This window comes from Panthera pardus, unplaced genomic scaffold (genome assembly GCF_024362965.1).
Source record: "Panthera pardus isolate Hobbes unplaced genomic scaffold, ASM2436296v1 HiC_scaffold_20, whole genome shotgun sequence".
Classification (NCBI taxonomy): domain Eukaryota; kingdom Metazoa; phylum Chordata; class Mammalia; order Carnivora; family Felidae; genus Panthera; species Panthera pardus.
In genome coordinates this window covers 78,140,159-78,156,295 of record NW_026526766.1, presented here as the reverse complement: position 1 = coordinate 78,156,295, position 16,137 = coordinate 78,140,159, and the positions used below count along the sequence as shown (strand labels likewise).

At 39.2% G+C, this 16,137-nt stretch overlaps 1 long non-coding RNA gene across 1 annotated transcript; it reads right to left on the bottom strand.

The window, feature by feature from the left end:
* Positions 1–795: 795 nt before the first annotated feature.
* On the bottom strand, positions 796–2,949 carry LOC109270199 (uncharacterized). Its single transcript, XR_008424422.1, has 2 exons — positions 2,864–2,949; positions 796–1,171 (listed from the first exon to the last, which is right to left on the bottom strand). It is a non-coding gene; the product is annotated as an uncharacterized LOC109270199 (long non-coding RNA).
* Positions 2,950–16,137: the final 13,188 nt, after the last annotated feature.

Genomic DNA, 16,137 nt, shown 5'->3' with positions numbered 1-16,137 from the left:
ACAACAAATCAGCATTTTTTGACCTTCGTCCGTCCGTCTCTGTCTCTCATGTTTTGTACATGGATACACATTTTGTTAGCTTTTCTTTTAGAGAAGTTCCAAGTCTCTCTGTTCCAAGTCTAAGCTTCCCTATTCTTAGGAACTCCTTTTTTCCCATCCTTCCCCCGCCCCCCCCGCCCCATGCCGTACAAAGCTGCTGACAGTCTACATTAGTAGCTATCATATCACAAAAGCAGAAACAAAGGGATAAGTTTCTTCCCTTTATGCATCAGAATTTCTGGGATCCAGGAAGCATCACGACTCCATAATAGATTATAGGGTTTTTGAATGACTTAAATTCAGAAGAAAGAAAATTTAAGCACTGTGCTAGTCTCTGTGGGTCATAAAAATGTGTTATATACATGATTGCCTTCAAAGAATTTATATTCTGGTAAAACAAATTAGAACAAAAACATAAAGAGCTATGATAAATACATTATAAGGACAAATAAATTCCTCTAGAAGTTCAAGAGAGAAGTTCAAGAATATCATATGTAGTTAGAGACTTCAGAAAATAATAAATTGAAGCAATGTCCTTTCACATGGGTTTCAGGAATAGGTAGGTTTTGACAAATGAGCATGGGGTGAGACATGAAGCCATTGAAATGCCAATTACACTAGGGGGCAGCGGGAAATCTAATTGGCCAGAGTCTAGAGCAGCACCATCCAATAGAAATATAATGAGCCACAGATGAAAGCCAGGTGCAATGTTTTTCAAGTAGCCACATTAGAAAAGTAAACAAGAAATAGGATAAATCAATTTTAACAGTATATTTTAACTCAATATATCCAATACACTATTATTTCAATGCACTGCAAATAAAAACATTAATAAGATACTTCCTTTGTTTTTTTCATTGTACATCTGTGAATTCTGGAGTGACTTTTACATTTATAGCACATCTCAATTTGGATTTGGACGTGTCTAGTAGTTATCATATTGGACAATTCAGGGCTAGAAACCATGTAGGTAAGAGGCCGGGACTTTGTTCTTGAAATCACCCACATGGCCTACAGTGGCCTACAGTCATTTGCACAGTGGTACTCAGCGCGGTCTGTTGGGAAGAATTGTTTCCGTAAATGCTTCCACAGAAAACACAGGATTATGAAGCTTCAGAGACAGACTTTTCTGCTGTGATATAAAAGAATATGATGTACTATGGAGGAAGTCTTAATTGGTTAACCCCCATCACCTTTCCTGAATGCCGGTCTCTGATATTTGACTCTGACATTCTAATGCCTATTTTTCTGTCTTCTTAGCTGCATGAGATATATTGCAGCAAAGTCACCAACAGCACCCTGGGATAGGTCTTAACATTCTCAGACTTGCCACCAATGTCACCAACTTTAGGCCCTGAATGATGTGCAGGTCTTCTGGAGTAAATCCAGTTGCCCTAAGGGTTGTTTTGGATAACTTCATTAACTTTTGGAAATTCTGGATTAATTTTTATCAAAACCAGTGTCTGAATTTTATTTTTCTAATTTTCAGTTTTGGTTCTGCCATATATATATATATATATATATATATATACATATTTTTTTTTTTTTTTTTTTTTTTTTTTTTTTCTTTTTGACCCAGTGTTTGTCCATTTGCCCTCGTCTTCTAAAACTGTCTGCAACTCCTTGTTCAGGGGTTCACTACTTGCTTGATTCCAAAAACATTCAAAATGACCCCCTGACCCAAGTTTCACCTCCCTTCATCCATTCTCCCCATTGTTGCTTGAGTGATATTTCCAAAAATAAATTGGAGGGTGCTCTTTCTAAAAATATCACCATTATTTTGAGACCTTCTACAGAAGACCTCTGTCAGGGAGCTTTTTGACTCTTAATGAGGTTTTGTTTTATTTAGCCGCGAACTTTACTTAATAATAATGATAAAAAATAAGATTTAACACTTTGAGGTGCCCTTTTGAGTTCATCTTAGAACCACAGCTTCCTAGGATCTCCTCCCCTGTGCACTCATTCCCCTTTATGTGAATCTGAAACAGGGTCCAAGCTTTTCGCATTCACCACTTACAATGAACTGATCTCATATTACTTTTTACAGACTTCTATCACACCAGACTTCTTTGGTGATATGCTTACTATACTTACTGTTCCCAAGTTGGAAGGAGTAACAGCTGGAAAAAAAAAAATCAGTGATTCCCATGCACCAGGTACTGGGCTTCACATGCAAGGTTTACTTAATTCTTAATACAGCCCGATGGGGAACTGGGGCTAAGACCTTGCTTATAGGGTCATAGAACTGGTACATATCACGATGGGATCCCAACTTTGAGCACTAGCAGATTCTATAGCTCCAGCAGTTAAGCACTCAACTGAGTTTTGACATCTCTGTAATGTACTCATGGCCTTCCATTACCCCAGTCTCCAGGTAGCAGTACCTTTCTCATCCCAGCAGGCCCAGACCAAATGCTGCCTGCTTCATCTATGAGGCCTTCCCTGACATGTCCTGATAAATCATTCCTATTCTTTCAATCCTACAGAGGGATTTAGCAAATACTTCACTAACACTGTCTTTTACATCGGTCGCTGTCTACAAGTATTTTGCCCACTGGCTCTGAGTCACTGTTGCCTTGAATTTCAATTTCCTTTTTTTTTTTTTAATTGAAGACGAATAGAACTTACTTCATAGTGTTGTTGTGAGAAAAAATGCCAATGGGAAAATATATGTGGAGTCCTTAGAAGAGGGTCCAGAATATGGGAAATGATCAATACTGGTTAGCAGGTAAGCCTATTATTAACCTCACCAATATTGTCACTGAGTATAAAGGAATTTGCATTAGACATTTCTATACCCCTAATTCCTAATATCATATCACACCTTTTATCCGGTAAGGGTTCCATAAGAGCCTGGTGAACTGAATCACGGTGAACTGCTACTTTTTTCATTCTTCTTGGACTTTAGCTCTATAGAGCTCTCTTATAACTATCAGCATTCTGCTTCTTTGACCTCACAGAGATCTTTATGTTTTAGAATTCTTCTAGAATATCTCTGTATACTTATTTTAAATATGGTAGCTCCTGCTTATTGTTTCTTTCTTTCTTTCTTTTCTTTTTACTTTCCACTCCTCTGCTCTGCTTCTTTTTTAAGGACTGAAAATGAAGTAAGGAATAAGAGAGGTTAGTTTCCATTTATGTGTAGTCTTACTTTCTAGTGGGAAAAAACACACAAGGCCACGAGTAAATGCTCTGAAGAAAATAAAACACTGCAAGGTAATAGAGAATTCAAATTAGTTAGGGAGGGGGTCGATGGGTATTTTAATAAGGTAGAAGGCTTCTCCAATGAAACTTGTATGATGGAAGAAGTCAAAGAGACAGATAAGAGTGTTTCCAGGTAAAATAGCATGTAGTAGGCCCTGATTTGGGGATAGGTTTGGACTTTACCACAAATACTAAGAAGAGGCTATTGCAGAGAGTGTTAGAAAATGAAGCCTATGAGATAGGGGGATGCCAGTTCACTTACAGTCATGTTATAGACCAAAGGGTGGAATTTTTTCAAAGACTTTAGGGTTTCCATTGGAGATTTTAATCCACGGTGACATGATTCAATTTAAATTTTAAAGGGATATCTTGGTTTAAGGCTAGTGAGAAGAGGGTAGGAGGACAAGAGAGGATGCTGGAAGTACAGTTGGAAGCCATTGAAGAATTCCAGGTGATCGTGATGGTTTGAATTATGGTAAGACATGTCTGCATTTAAGATATATATATTATATATATGATACCTACATTTAAGATATATATCTTATCTTATATATATCTTATCTTAAGATATATATCTTATCTTATATATAGTCATATATATCATAATATAGTCATATACATGTCATATATAGTCATATATGATATATATATATATGATGGAATTCTTCAAATGTTTGTAAAAGTAGAGAGATCAGAAAAATAAATTTGTATGTAGTCATCACACAGTTTATCAACATTCTATGCTTCTCTCTCTTTCCTTTTTTCTCCTGCACTTTTTCTTTCCTTCTTCCTTCCCTCCTGCCTCTTTTCCTTCCTTCCTTCCTTCCTTCCTTCCTTCCTTCCTTCCTTCCTTCCTTTCTTTTTTTTTCTCACTCTCTTCTTACTGCAGGGGTTGGCAAACTTTTTCTATAAAGGCCATATAGTAAATATTTTCAGTCTTGAAGGCAGAAATTACTATTACAATTATTCAATTCTGCCCTTGTGATGCCAAAACATCCTTAGACAATATGTAAATGAATGTGGATGGGTGAGTTCTAATAAAACTTTATGACAAAAACAGGCAGAAGTTGGATTTAACTCATGAACTATAGTTTTGTTTTGCTCTTGCCCTAGAATCTTATGAAGCAAATATCACACATCTTATGTTTACCAGCAATTAATTCAGGAACTATCTCTAACAGATCATGACTATTTCTTCCTCTTTTTCTCCATCTTCTCATTGCTATTTTGTTACTATATTACTGTTAGCACACATGACAACATTACAAGGTTCTTATTGTCATCTAATGTCTAACCCATGTTCAGTATTTCCCCATTGTATCAAAAAATGTGTGTGTTTTACAAGTTATTTTCCCCAAATCAGAATCCAAACGAGATCTGCACATTGAATTAGGCTGATTTGTCTCTTAAATCCACCTTGATCTATAATAGTTTTCTCTCCCTGTTTTTATAAAATAATTGAAATGTTTTTAAGTATGCAAATCCTTTTATGCAAATCCTAAATGTACAGCTCAATAAATTTTGCATACCCATATATGAGCCAGATAATTTTGAGCCAGATATGAGCCAGATAACTTCGAACTGCATGACCCTTCATTCCCTGCAAGGAACCACCAAGCTGTATTTTGTAGTACAGATTGGTTTTGACTGAATTACTACTAAAAGAAAACTCTTCCATCTCTTACATAAAATTGGCATTATTTTTATCTTTTTCTAAAGTAAGGTTTTTGTCACACAGACATTCCCACATTCTGTAGTTGTCTGATTATATATTCATGGTGTAATCATACATGTTCCTCTATCCCCTGTACTTCCTAAGATTTGAAAGCTATATCTAGACATTTGATTACATTCAGGTTAATAGATGGTGACTGGGACTTCCTGTTGCATCCCAGGGGACACAAGTTCTAGTGGTCACTCTTCAGTGACACTAAGGTTGATTGGTGTATTAGGGTACCATTGATCTGACTCATTCTCTATGAAGTTCCCCCATTAACTTCTTACCTAATAGTTATAACAGCCATAAATATGTGGTGCCTTGATCTGCATTGTTTCATTAGAGTACAGGCTATTTTGGAGGGCAGTAAGACTTGATGTTAGATGGCACCAGAAAGTAGAAGTGAAGATTCCTAAGCTGAGCCACCAGGCAAATGTTGACCCCATTAATTGATTAGGGGATGACAAGGGATTGATGGGGAAAAATCAACATTTTGATTTTGGACATCTACTAGATATTCAAATTTATTTATGGAGTTTAATAGATGATTCCCAAACTAGAGAGAGTTTGTGACTGAGTACCTACATTTGGGAGTTTTCAGTGATCTTTGAAGCCTTGGGATAAAATGCAATCCCCAAGGAAAGGATACAAATAGTTAAGAGACCCCAAATAGACACCTGCTGGCCACTGCTCTAACATCTATGAAAGTTTTTTTGTTTTATTTTAGAGAAAGAGAGAAAGTGGTGGGGAGAGCGGTGGGGGGGGGGCGTTGTGGAGAGAGAGAGAGAGAGAGAGAGAGAGAGAGAGAGAGAGAGAAAGAATCTTAAGCAGGCTCCATGCTCACTATGGAGCCTGACATAGGGCTCAATCCTATGACCCTGGGATCATGACCTGAGCTGAAATCAAGAGTTGGATACTCAACTGACTGAGCCACCCAGGCTCCCCAAAAGTTTTTAATATTCAAGATGAAACATCACCTTAAAACACTAGACTATTCTTGTGATCTTACAGCTAGAAAAGCTGACGTGTAAGATGTCAAAAAACAAACAAACAACATTTAGATTAGGTGAAGGAAGTTTGGAGTCAGAGTAATCCTGCTTGGTGGATTAGTGGCTGTAGGAACCTGGGAAACATGCAGTTGGTCTAGGCTCCGGCCTCCTAGAAGAATAACACTGTTCAGACCTAGCAAAGTAACAAATGTTCATTTATTTGGCCAATTCCCAATTGTATTTTAGGATCCAGTATAATTCTCCTATCTTGGGAGGAGCTTTCTATAACTTTCTCAAACGTTCTTGCTGCTGAACTATGTTCCCCTGGTATCTTGGTGCACCCTTTGTCATAATTCTTTATTGTGAATTATTTCTCCTCTATACTGAAATCACCTTCAGGGCTTGATCAATGCCTAATATGTTCTTGAAAAAGCAAGGACCTAGTGCTTTGTCTGACACGAAGGAGGCACTCAGTAAATAGTGAGGGAAGGAAGAAAGGAAGGAATAACAAATGGAAAAAGAATATAGAAAGAAGGAAGAACAGAGGAAGGAAAGAAGGAAGGAAGGGAGGCAGAAGGAAGGATGTGGGAATCTCTCTTACTAGATGAAGTTTCTTAAGGCAAGAGGCATTTTCATATTCATTTCTGTATCTCCAGCTCTTATCACAGAGTACTAATAATGAAAATAACTGTATTACCAAAACCCCCAAATTATTGCAGGGCCATTATTATTTGGCAATATTTTATTTTATTTTATTTTATTTTATTTTATTTATTTTATTTTATTTTACACACTATGTACATAAACCTTAAAAATTGGGTACTTTTTCTAAACATTCTTTCAGATGAATAAAACGAGACCCAAAGAGGTGAAGTCACATGTTCCTGGTCATTAATTAAAAGTGCCAGAACTAGAATTTCTTTCCTGTAAGTGTCCAAAATACCTTCACTGGGTAAAAACTAAAATATTTGCCCAACAAATGAAAGAAGTTACAACTCAAGTGACACATGGTAACTGCTCCATAAGTGTTAGCTAATGTCATCCTTAATTTTCTACTCATTTCCAAGTAAGGCCTCCCACATGACCAGCCAATATTGGTTTTGCAATTGTTCATACTTACGTACTTATCATATCTTACTCACAGAATAGTTCCTACGTCTCACTTTTGCTTTTTGAGCCAATGGTACACACCTGTGCACTGGGACAGTACCTAAAAACACCATTATGTCTGTCACTGTTTCAACTCTAATGCAAGTAAACAGTAGGTGCTCCCTAAATGTTCCTGAATGATTGGGGTGGTTGTTAATTGAGAGGCAGCTTTGTGCAGAAGAGGGAACATGAGATTGACTCATGAAGGTTGTAGTCCTGGTTCAATTACCAGCTGCACACAGGAAGGAGGCCACTTAATCTCTCCATGCTCTCACTTCCAATCTATAAAATTGGGATGATAGTCTGTCCCCATAACTCTCAGAGGTATCGTGAGGTTCAAATAGGATAATGCAAGCCACAAATTGCAGCGCAGATACAAGGTTTTATTATCCCAGTCATATTATATCCCTCTCTGTCTACTTGCCGCATATTACCACCTTCTCATTTAGGTGAACACTCAATATTCACCAAATGATTTTCCCTAAATCAATAATATAAACAAAGGAAACAAGATGATCTAGTAAAAGAGGCTCAGGAAATTGACTCTCAGGGTGTGTGTACAGTATAGTCTTGGAAAGGTAGGCTGATATAATATGCCACTAACTCTGTAAGTCAGAGAAGAATTTACCAGAAAGCTTGCAAGTAAATGCATTTTCTACAATTCACTCTAGCGCAGCAATTCTCGGGAGATAACACCATTAATACTCCATTTCAAATTAAAAAACATATGCTTTTTCCTCTCTTAAAAAAAAAAAAGCCAGGGAACATGGCCCATTTTCTTTCCTTTACAAAAACAAAAGCTTTTAAAATGATAAAAATTGCCTCTGCTTGATAAAACAGCCATCTGCATCTGATTTAGTTAAGTGTTATTCTTGTATCTTTTTATATTATTATTATTGCTGGTTGGAGAAAAATGCATAAATACACAGAGAGGTCTTTGCAAAGGTCACACAATTTCTACTTCAATTATCCTTAAAACTTTGCCTCACCTTCCAGTTGACCCTACAATTGAATCTTAACCCTTAATGGAAGGATTTGAAATAAAGCTTAAGGAAACACTTCTAATTATTTATGTATAATATCTTGTCTTCCCCCTCCCTACTTTTATGATGTTGGTAGAGAAAAGATATTAAGAAACTTTAGAATGAAGAATAGCTTTTGCATTTGGCATTTATATGACCCTCTATTATTATAATCATTTTTATTAGTTATTTCTCATGTCGGTTCTGAGAGAAGGATTGGATAAGCTTAGTATTCAGAGTGGGTGAGCTCCCCATATGCTGTTAACTCCAGTATGATGGTCATAAACACCAAATGGCATGCCATATGAAACAGACACAGGGCGGGTTTCCCAAATAGGCAATTAATATAACTGGAGATGGCATCGTCTCTACAAATGCTATAGCAGTTTTGGAATTAATCTCATGGAGATGGTTCCTTTGAGTTTAGGACAAAGGAAGCAGGAGAGAAGGCTTGTTGATAATGCTCTTAAATGGGCTGGCCTGATATTAGCAGCTGAAGTCTGGAGATAAGGCAGCTGGGAGAAAGGGGCTGGGTGCAGTTTTGGCTATGCATATTCAGGCTTGGATTGAATGGTGAAAATAGTGACTATTATGACACGAAACGAAGAATTCGAAGGTCAGAAGACGTGGATTTCAGTCCCCTGCTCTACAACCTACAAACTTCGTGACATGGCTCTTATTTCTTACATCTTTGATCCTCCTTTTGGTCGCCCCAAAAATGATAATGGCCTCTCAGATTAATGCTGGAGAAGAAAGTAGGATTGCCAAAATAGGGCGAACCGGACAGAGTTAACAGACAGCCTTCTAAGCAGGAAGTAGCCTGGGCAAGGGCAGCGGGGCACAATCCCAACATGTAAAATGCAGAGGCTCAGTGCAGTGGAATCTGGTAGGGCTGACAGAGAGCAATGAGATCTAAACAGACCAGATCATAGAAGGATAGGGATACTGTGCCAGGGACGTTGCCACAAAGAACTGAAAAATCATGACTTGATTTCTTTTTATCATAGTTCTTTATTGGTTTGTTTGTTCATTTTTGGTAGTAGAGAAATGAAATGTTAGGTGTTCCGGGGGAAAAATTAATCCAATTAAGGAAAATGTATTGAAGGGGGGAAGAGAAAAAGCAGAGAGACCAGTTGGGAGACTTTTGAAAATGTGGTTCAAACCATTGTAATTGCAAAAGAAATGGAAGACAGTGGAGAACTATAGGGGATGGGGCTAGAATTCTACATGCAGCTCTTGTCTGCATGACAGATATATACAGGCGGTGTGTGTTATCTGTTATAATTTCCTCTGCTGTGCTGTCCTTCGCAATTTGGAGATGACCCCTCTGATGGTGATTACTGTGTTGTGTGCAGCTGTGGCTGAAGAAAGCAACTTGAGGGAGCAGGATTTATCACATGAGTCAGAAGGCAGCCTGGTGGGGACAAGTCTGTAAGGCAGATTCAGACTTTCATCTAATAACCTCCCTTTCCTTTCAGAGCCTCTCCCCCCGACCCTCCCCACACACACTCCTCTTTCTTCCTGTGTCCAGTATCCCTGTCCTCGTGAATGACAGAATCCTAGAAGGTTTGAGCTCATAAATGGAGAATGACAGAGATATTGGCAGACGTTGGACTAAAACGAGTTTACAGTGGCAGAGGACTGGGTTCAAATTGTGTTTCTATGTTATACTCGCTGCACAAATGCAAGAGTTTCTGACCTTGGGCAAGCATAAAATACCTCTTGGCTTCAGTTTCCTCACTTGTAAAATTGTTATGCACATGCATAAATCACTCGTATCATTGTGCATTAAATGATATAATGCAAAGTGAGCATTCAGCACAATGCCTGTCCACAGAATGGAAGCCAACCAAATGGTAACTATTCCAGGAGTGTGGAGAACGCAGCTTGCTACCACACTTCACATGTTTTTCCCTCTCATTTCTCTGTCTCTCTCTCTCTCTCTTTGTGTCTCTGTCTCTATCTCTATTTTTGTCTCTGTCTCTGTCACTTATAGTAACATCAACTACCCTGAAGTAGGTTGCCCTCCACAGATAGCACCTTTCCCATTTGGATATCGAGGAGGTACCATACTGGAGAGTGGCATAATTAATGTTAAGTAAAAGTAGGGAGCTAGGTGGCAGGTAGCCATTGCAGATTCTACTCTCTGACTTTAGAAGCAAACATCAGAGACCAGTTAGATTGTGCATGGGCATCCCACGATACAGATCTTTTAAGTGAACCATTTATTTTAAAATAAAAATACAGCTTCAAAGGCTTATTTCTCACAGGAGAAAATCTGTGAAAAGAGGAATGGTTAATTATGGCTGAGATTGTGGCTGATTTTCAAATATTCTAGTCAACTGGTCTAAGTCTAAGTCAATTGGTCTAAGTCAGTGGTTCTTAACCTGGAAGCGACTTTATCTCCAAGGGAACATATAGCAACGTGTGGAGATATTTTTGTTTGTCACAACTGGGGAGGGATGCTACTGACATCTAGTGACCCAGGGATGCTGCTCCTTCAATACACAGGATAGCATTTTCAGGACAAGGAATTATCTGGTCCTAGAATGTCAATAGTGCAATGGTTGAGAAACTTTGGTCTAAGCCAATCCTGGTAATTCTTCCCTTTTTGCCATTGATGGTTTCAGAAATCCAGCCAAAAGCCTGTGAGTGTGTCACATCCTGTTGGTGCCTATTATTCATCTTGGAGTCCACATACCTACTTAATTGGCTAAAGGGAAGAATAGATTTCAAAGTCAGGAATCTTGTTTTCCTACTAGATGTAAATAAGGAAGTACAACACCCCATTTTCTGTCGGCCACAATCTTGTGAACTTTAGAACAATGAGTCTGAGGATAAAGTGTATCTTTTGAAGACAGCAGAGAAGAGAGATGGAAATAACTCAGGTTCTTGAAGACGTTGAATCTATTCACCCTCAAATCTATCTCAATTCTTGAATTTCATGCTGTGAAATAATAAATACCATTTTTGTATATGTCAGTTTATATCAGAGTTTTTCTTTTTTTTACCTGCAAACATGATTATACAAGCGAAAACTCTGAACAAGTGATCTCACACTTTTCCAGGAGTTTTGCCTTCTTTTATGGATTCTCTTGCTTGGAATTCAATAGTTTCCAAGCAATATATTTCTCCAATTTAATATCCTGGCCTACCAGTATTAGGCAGTTCTCTTTTCTTCAATTTTCATGATAGAGCTTAGACCTGTTAGGATTAAACATACACAAAAAAATTTAATGCCAAACAAGAACAAAAGGAAAATAAACACAGGAGAAAAACAAAGTGATATTTTCTGTTTAATTTTAAAGTTTATTTATTTTGAGACAGACCAAGAAAGAGAGCAAGCATGTGATGGGGGGGAGGGTCCGAGACAGAGAGACAGAGAGAGAGAGAGAGAGGGAGAATCCCAAGCAGGGTCCTCACTGTCAGTCCAGAGCCTGACACAGGGCTTGAAGCCATGAATCGTGAGATCATGACCTGAGCCAAAATCAAGGGTCGGACGCTTAACTGATTAAGCTACTCAGGCACCTCAACAAAGTGATATTTTCAAATGAAAGTTGTTATAAAGTCTCTGATCCCAAAGGCTGTCACAATTCAACTCAATTAAAAAGTTTTAAGTATCTATTAAGAGAAACTGAGAACTCTGCTAGGGGCTAAGGGTACATTGATTAGAAAAGGCGGAATTCTTTTTTTCATGAGGAGCTCACAGTCTTACGTAGGGAGAGAGATGAGTGAGGAGTTAATAAGAGTATGGAAAGATGGGTCCGGTAACAGTAGATGGAATAAGGAAGAAAGACAGCCCAGAGGAAGGAATGATTTAGCAGGCCACTTTCCTGTTTTCTCCCTCTATGTCCTGATCTATTTTTAAGTGTACAATTCCAGCATACAATTCACCTCATAGAATTATCTTCCAGCCACCTTGACCTCTCCATGATCAAGAATACAAAAGATAAATCTTCATCACGCCTCCCGTCTATAGTTCATTCTTTTTGTTGCTTTCTGGTTTGAGAAACATCGTGGACAATGGCGCCCTGAGTGACTGTACCTTTCAGGAAAGAACACCAACCAACACCACACCCACCTGGGTGAGGAAGGATGAGTAGAGCGACCATGCTTTACCTTCATTACAATTCAATGCAAAACAACAGATGATATGCAGTGATCAAGATAATGTGATTGAGATCACAAAAATTATACAAACACCGATGCAAGAGAGTCACCCCCTCATAGACCCACACGAGGAGCACACAGTAGAAATGCAAAGAGAGATCAACAAAAACATATATTTCTGAGGAAGAATCAATAAAAGTTAATGACACAAGAAATGGAAAAGAGGGTGGAGAAAAATGGAATCCAGCATTTGAATCACAGATAACTTGGAGAGTAACTGTGTCTTAAGAGTGGGTAGGGAGCAAGGTAAGAAGAAGCCAGTTTAAGAGAGTAATCACAAATTTGTTCTGATCACATTACCTTCAAAAATCTAAGATTGCAGCTTACTTTGGAAGTATTGTCACATTCCAGGACTAATTAAAAGAAGAACCAATGAGATCAGACATAAGGAGGGAAACTTAAGAAAAAAGAAAGAAGAAACAAGTCTTTTCCAAACTCTATCAACCAGTGGCCAAAGATATGGTGAGTTAATATGTTTCTCCTGTCCCCCCCCCATTTCTGTCAAGCATAAAAAATAGACCAATTTGTCACTGCGTCTGCATAATGTCAGGATAAGAGTGTACTGTTCCCTTCCCTTAGCAGAGGTCACTCGAAAGAGTGTCTCCAAGATTGTCTGAAGGAAAACAAATGAGCAAGCCCAGAAATTGGAGGCGAGGTGCTCTGCTGTGGCGGGGGAAATGCCGAGATGATGACTTTTGGAAAATTGCATCGGGTTTATCCAACACAGGACTGTTTTAATCACTACACCGGGGGACCTGCTTCAAGGACGGATGGATAATGCATGTTTCAGAGAGGCTGATAGGGAGATAGTGCAGATCCTCAAACGTCTTGAACAGGCCATTAAGTGAGCAAACGTCCTTGCACATCTGCTTGGGGGTATGGGACTCAGAATTTCAAAGGAAACTTCAAGGTTCCCCTATGGGCTCAAAGGAGCACTTGGGGAGGCAGACTCCAGCAAGACTCTGGAGAGAGAAAGGAGGCATGTTCTTCTGCAAAGTCAAGCCCAGTCAGGGCGTAGCACCCCCTCACTGCCCACCCTTATCCACTGGGAGTAACTGGAAGATGGATGACTGATATGCAGACGAACAGATACTCTGACACATACAATGACCTTGCTACATTCTCATCTCCAAACCTTCCGAATCTTTCTTATGGAACTGAGGTGCCAACAGTTTAGGAAGGCACAAGGGATGGGGTGAATTTAATGGAATGGGGAGAGGCTTTGGCATTAAATTATCCAGGTTCATAACCCAGCTTTGCTCTGAATTATTTGTGCAACCTTGGGCAAGTCACTTAATCACTCCAGGTCTGGGTTTTGTCTTGCAAAGTAGGAAAAGGAGTTCCTATCTGATGACACTTGCAAATCTATCATGTTACACAAATATCAGTTTCTGTTATTGTTATTATATATGCATGTATATAATATAGTATATCTATATTAGCGAAGGGATTGCTCTTGTGACCATCAAAATGTCATAATTTCATATCACCTCCCTAGGTCTTGATTTTCTTTTTTGTTAAATGAGGTAGCCCTTTGATTAATGATATGCACAATAGTAACAGTAGAACAATATTTAAGGAGCTTTCACTATATGCCAAAACTATTCTAAACACTATATATGTATTTACTCAAAACTCAGCTTATGCTGTATGTACCATTGTCTCAATTCTGAGGTTGAGAGAAATGACACCTAGAGAGAGTGAGCTTCTCATCCCAGGGCACACCACTGGCAGAGCTGGGATGTGATTTCAGACATTGTGGGTTGTTTTGTTTTGCTTTGTTTTGCTTTTAGAGAGAGAGATAGATGGGCACTTGGGTGGCTCAGTCGGCTGAGTGTCCGACTTCGGCTCAGGTCATGATCTCATGGTTCTTGGGTTCAAGCCCCACATCAGGTTTGCTGCTATCAGCCTGTCAGCAGGGAGACCTGTTCAGATCCTCTGTCTTCCTCTCTCTCTCTGCCACTCCCCCACTCACTCTCTCTCTCTCTCTCTCAAAAAATAAACAAAACATTAAAAGAAAATTAGAGAGAGAGAGCAAAAGTGCAGGGAGAGGAGCAGAGGGAGAAAGGGAAAATCTCAAGCAGGCTCCACACAGAGTGCAGAGCCTGACATGGGGCTCATCTTGGGGCTCAATCCCACGACCCTGGAGTCATGACCTGAACCAAAATCAGGAGCTGGACACTCAACAGACTGAGCCATCCAGGTGCCGCTGATTTCAGATATTGTGACTTCAGGGCGTCTTCTCTAACTTCTCCAGCACCTTGCCTAATATTATGTGCCAACAGAATAACACGGAGCCTGGAAACAGACTCTTTGCAGGCCTATCTCTTGGTGTTAGGAATATGTCTTACCCTCCAAAAAAGTCTCATAATTATCTTATGGAGAGAAATCCCCGATGCCCTGGCCGCTTCTCTTGATATTTTTACCTGCAAGGCTAGGAGGGAAATTGCTTCAATTTGAGGCAAAGAAAACAGCATTTGTAGAGAAACTTCTGAGGAGGGAGCCATGGAGCCATAGATTGTATCAAAGTGGAAGAGACAAGAGAGCCCATCCAGATCATTTCTCTCAACTTTAAGATGGTGAAACTAAGATACAAAGGTGGGGAGAGTCTAACCCAAGCTCACACAGTAAGAAAGGAGCAGAATAGGGGCTGGGACCCTCCTGATTCCCAGTCCATGCCCTCTCTTATGCTACATGCTCGGTCGGCATTGGACACAGAACTTAGCATGGCATTGAGCCCCTGCTGTGATTTTTTATGTGCATGGGATTAAAACACGATGATCAAAATACTAATATATTTTCATTTACAGATTGGAAAAGCTGGCTTTGAATAAGGTGGAACACCTGTATTGAAACAAACACTTGGTTAATTGCTCAGTCCAAGGTTGGGTACGCAGCAGATATTTGATCAATACTCTTAAGTTAGACTGAATGTCTTGGATAGCATTCATATGACTCTTTCGTTCATCTCCTAATTGTCTCTTCCATCTCAAATCCTCAACAGTCAATGCTTTAAGGACACAATCTGATGTCCCCATTATTTTTGAATCAGCAAATGGATCATATGCCATTTGATGAGCAACTTGGAATCAAAAAGACTCCTCCTATGCTGTCATTGAAAGGAGGCCTTAACACAATTCGTGGCTTGTAACAACTCTCCATAAACATTAGCTACTAGCATTGTTGCTCAGGGAACTCATAAGGGTCTCTGTGGATAAATGATGATGAATGAAGAATGCTTATTTTCCCCAGGAAGCCCCCAAGTAAGGGAGAAATTGTCACATAACAAATAATTATAACATTACAATTATTAATGATGAAATCAAACAGGTGGAAATCACACATGCACATACTTCTGTTCAAAAACTGATGTTTTCATGAAGTTCTAAATTATCCAAGCCCTATGCTTTCTCCTTCTGGTTTGCTCTTACTGGAGTAACTTTCCTTGCCCCTGCTCACCTATCAAAACCCTATTGAGCATTTCCTCCCTGTGAGCCTCACTTTGAGCTTGCTTCCACAGCTTTGAATAATTAACCAACTACCCTCTTTTAGAATCCACCTGTCTTTTACAAGCAGAGATGAAGTTCCACACTAGGAAGGGGCTGATTCCTGGAGATTATTCATGCTGAATTTCGGAACTTAGTTTGTAGACTGAATGCAACAGGGATCCTTCATTGGGTTTCAAATGAGATTTGTGTTTTAGAAAGATGTTGCTGCCAGCAACATAGTTATCAGAAAGGAAGGCAGAAGTTGCAAAGGGGAGGGAAGTATTGGGAGGCTATTGGTATAACATAGACATGACCCAGGATTCCCACCTGTATATACCCAAAGGAAACGAAAACAAAAT